Consider the following 4,770-nt stretch of genomic DNA (forward strand, 5'->3'; position numbering starts at 1 on the left):
TCTCTCTCTCTCTCTCTCTCTCTCTCTCTCTCTGTCTCTCTCTCTCTTTCTCTGTCTCTCCCAGTTTCTTCAGCTCCTGACTTGATCCTAGGCTGCTCTTCCCTTCCCCACCAGCCCCTAGCTCTTCTCCTAGTCAGCTTGGGTAAATAGCTCATGTGTGGGCACCATCCTAAGTACCCACTTTCCCAAGTCTCACGCACTCCCTCCACTGAGATTGCCCTCGTCCTTTTTAAACTAGAACGTTGAATGCTCATACAAAGGCTCCTGAGGTATGCAGTTGCCAAAGGCACAGATGGCTTCAGTCCCTTCCACTTTCCCTTTTCAAACACAAAATGAGGGGACTTGATCAGAGGACACCCAAGATGACAGTCCTAACACCATTAGCATCCCGATGTCTGCTACTCTCGGTTCCATTTCTCTCCTTGTTCTTCTCAGGACTGAGAAGGTTGAGAAACCCAGGCTGCCCTCACTTGCTGGGTGGGGAGTGAAGAACAAAGGCAAGCAGTAAGTGTCCGTCCTTGCCCATTATATAGACCTCAGCACTTAACGTTCTTCCTCCATTTTCTTGGTTCCCACTATAACCCTAGAATCACAGAGTATTGGCATGAGAAAGACAGAATCACAGAGACTCATAATTGGAAAAGATCTCCAGGGCCATCTAGTCCAACCTGTGCCTAGAACAAGAATGTCCTACAAGAGGGCACCCAGATTGTCCTTGAATGTCCTCAGTGAGGGTGACCTCAATCCTTCCCATTACACCTTGGGACAGACCCAATTATCAGGGCGCTTTTCATTACATCCGACCTAAGGACGCCTCTTTCCAGCTCTTCCTCCATTGCTGCTAATTCTTTGCTCTAAAGCCAAGCAGAGATAGGCATCTGTCTTCCAGGTGACCAACCACTCTTGAAATATTTGAGGACGATTACCCCCACCCCAAAATCATCTCATCTCTAAGTTAAATGTGCCCAGTTCTTCAAACAACCTCATCTTGTAGCTGCATGACATAGTGGATGGAGTGCTGGACCTGGAATCAGGAAGACCTGAGTTCAAATCCAGCCTCGGAGCTTTTCTAGCTATGTGATCCAGGCAACCTCTAGTCACCCTTTGCCTCAGTTTCCTCATCTGTAAAATGGAGATAATAATAAGACAGCACTTAAAAGGGTCATAGAACCCATACTCTGGAATATCAGAGATGAAAGAGGCCATAGAACATAAGATATTGGAACACACAATCATAGAACTTGAACAGGCATTAAAACAGAATTATAGAGCTGGGAGAGACCTTAAAATAGAGAATGTCATAGCTGGGAAGATCCTTGGAACAGGGAACGTCATCGCTGAGAGGGACCTTAGAACAGAGAACATCATAGCTGGGAGGGACTTTGGAACAGGGAATGTCATAGCTGGGAGGGACCTTAGAGCAGGGAATGTCATGGCTGGGAGGGACCTTAGAACACAGACTGGTAATGCAGGAAAGAACCTCAGAACAGAGAATGTCAAAGTCAGAAGAAAAAAGAGTCCTATGGAAATTTCCCTTGGAATTCAAGTGGCTTTGACCACAATTATCACTACACAATTCAAAATAAACCAAACAAATAGAACTCTCCTCTAAGCCCTTGTTTATGCCTCAAAGACGTTTATTTGTGGTATCTGGGATTTGCCTTGGGTGGGAAAAGATCTGTCTCTGAAGAAGTTACCCATATATGAGGCAATCTTGAGCCAATTTGTTTACAAATCATCAGGATGCTTCCTCTTCAAAAAACAACCCCCAACAATTCATACACTGACCCTTCTGTATTAGCTGATAACCCAATTTGTGGATTTTCCCAGCCAGCCCTAGTCATATGGAGGCAGAGAGGAAGGACAGAGAGAGCAAAAGAGAAGAAGATGAAAAATCAATCCTGCTATAGTAGAAAGAGTACAGGCCTTGGAGTCAGGACGTATTTAGTTTAAATATTACCTACAGCCTCAGTTTCCTCATCTGCAAAATTATCCTTTTGGCATCTTTTACAGTGTCATGGTGAGATTCAAAAGTAATAACACATGGTAAGCTCTTAAATTTGTAAGTAACTATTACTTATTGTAATGATTAATCACCAACGATTAACAAAGTCCATCCTAGTCAGAGCCTCCCAACCCCAGTGATCCTGAAATAACCCCCCATACAAATCCTTGTTCTCCATTCTTCATTCCCCCATTGCCCACTTCCTCACTTACATTCCCCTCAGCCCAACCCCATGCATGTCCTACCTTCCCCTTCCACTGTGCTCTCTGGGATGCTTGTTCCATAGGTAACAATGCTTTTCTTCTAAATCTTTCCCTTTCCCCCTCCTTCCATCTTCTGATGACATAGACCCCTGGCCACTCTTTCCAAAACTCTTTTCACTTTCACTCATTCCCAAGGTGGGGGAGTTCCCAGGTCATCACTCTTGCACTGTCCGCACCCCCCACTTTTCCCCATCTTCACCCCTTGGGGAATCACTTCAACTCTTTGCTGTTCTCCTCTCTTGAATCCCTTGCTCTCTTATCCTGCCACGTGTCTTGACCTACCAAGCCTCAGCCCTGGTTTACCGCATCCTGGATTACTACTCTGCCTTCACTTTTGCTCAGTCCTAAACTCTCTTCCCAACCTCGTCTTGCATCTTCACCTACACATCAGACATTTTGCACTGGAGGCCTCATCGATGTATTAACTTGCCACGTACAAAACTGAGCTCATTACCTAAAACTTCCCATCTTTCAAGCTATCTTATTACTCTCATGGGCACTGCCATATTGAAGTTACCCAGGCTCACAATCTAGGTCTCATCTTCACTTCCTTACTCTATCCTCCCCTGAATATCCAATCTCGTCAGACTCCTCATGACCCCATTTGGGGTTTTCTTGGCAAAGACACTAGAGTGGTTTGCCATCGCCTTCTCCAACTTATTTTACAGATGAGGAAACTGAGGCAAACAGGGTTAAATGACTTGCCCAGAGTCCCATGGCTAGCAAGTATCTAAGACCAGATTTGAACTCACAAAGATGAGACTTCCTGACTCCAGGCCCAGTGCTCTATCCACTGTGCCACCTAACTAACTGATTCCATGAGTAAATACAATTTCAGAAGACCAATAACAAAGCTGTGTCCTTCAGACAAGAAGGAGATGGACTCAAGATATAGAATGAGCTACATTTTTGGACAGGGCTGATAGATAAGAGCTGACCAAAATAAGGGCGGCAGAAAGAGTGAAGGACTCAGTCTTGCCAGTTTCAAAGGTAACCAATCAAAGGAGGTTACCCCCACCCACATGGTAGAGCACACAGAGGGCTCCATGTTGGACAAACTGGATGTGATCAAAAGCCTCTTGATATCATCTCCATTTTAGGAGAGCTCTGCTTGCCCAGAGAAGCCCAAGATACACATTTCCCTCTGAAACTTGCCATCCCTGGCAAATAGGCAGGGGTGATTTTTTTCCCACAGTCCTCACCCCAAATTCAGAAAAATTCTTTATTAGGAGGCATCAGCAATGTCCTTTAACTTGCCTCTCCAATGCCATAGTCAAGTCTCAAATAGTGTGCAATCCCATATATGCAGCTGAAAATCACAACTGTCTCCAAATACAAAGTTCTGCATAGTCACAGAGTAAAAAACATTTCACAAAGTTTACCAAATATCACTGTTTACTTAGCCTTATTAGCCTTATCAGGCCTTTCTCAACACCCCAAGCAGAAGAAAGAACAAAAACAAAAAAAAATTCTCTCAAATAGAAATCTAGTCCACACTGAGCATTCCAGGCTACATGGAGCTGTCCCTATAGGAATCTGGCACTTGGGGTCAAATTATTGATGCCCCTTTCTTAAATGAGAAAACTGACTGTTTTCTTCCAATGTTTTCCTTAACGTATTAAGACTATCTATTTGGAGTCTGCACAAAAAGTGTCCCTCTCTACACAAAGCACAGTAAAATTCTCTAGGGGTCCCTCTAAGCAAAGATGAATGCCAAAGAGGTCTAGGCAATTTCCTTGGGCACCTGAAACCAAAGGGCACCAGAAATTCTCCCATGGATCCTTACTACTGCCAGGGCAAACCAGATGTCACTGCAAATTTACCCTATAGGACAAGAAGATTCACTTGGAGAAGAAGCCAAGAATATTAGCTGCTTGTGGGTTTAAGGCACAAACATTCTCGCCCTAAAGAAGTTAGACTTGTTTGTTGGAATTTCCCCCTAATGGCCTCAGAGTACCAGATCTCAAACTGCATTATAAAGTGGCAATCATCAAAACTAGCTGGTACTGACTAATAAATAGAGAGGTGAACCAGTGGGATAGATTAGGTACAGGAGACATGGCAGGAAATGACCATAGAAACCTATTGTTTGATAAACCCAAAGATCCCAGCTTCTTCGAAAAGAACTCACTGTTTGACAAAAAAAACACTGAGAACAGTAGGAAATAGTTTGGCAAAAAGTAGGTAGAGATCAACATCCTACACCATGTACCAAGATAAGGTCAAAGTGGGCACATGATGTAGACATAAAGGGTGTTACCATAAGCAAATCAGGAGAGCAAGGAATAGTTTGCCTGTCAGACCTGTGGAGAAGGGAAGAATTTGTGATCAAACAAGAGATGGAGCATTACAGGAATCTCCCCCTGAAAACATTCTCTGTGTATCCACTAAAGAATCTCACACACACACACACACACACACACACACACACCATTAAAGGGGCAGGAGCCAACAATTCTACACTGACTTTTGTAATTTTTTATCAAAAAGAAAGCAAGAATA

At 43.9% G+C, this 4,770-nt stretch overlaps 1 long non-coding RNA gene across 1 annotated transcript in view; it reads left to right on the forward strand.

Annotated features, from left to right (window-relative positions):
- LOC138164808 (uncharacterized) overlaps positions 1–4,770 on the forward strand; it is a 7,244-nt gene that overhangs the window by 760 nt on the left and 1,714 nt on the right. Inside the window, exon 2 of the long non-coding RNA XR_011169190.1 lies at positions 436–504. This is a non-coding gene — a long non-coding RNA (uncharacterized lncRNA). The remainder of the gene's footprint in view (positions 1–435; positions 505–4,770) is intronic.

The sequence above is a fragment of the Petaurus breviceps genome, unplaced genomic scaffold (assembly GCF_028583685.1).
Source record: "Petaurus breviceps papuanus isolate PSGF00001 unplaced genomic scaffold, PetGlider_PUasm1.0 207, whole genome shotgun sequence".
Classification (NCBI taxonomy): domain Eukaryota; kingdom Metazoa; phylum Chordata; class Mammalia; order Diprotodontia; family Petauridae; genus Petaurus; species Petaurus breviceps.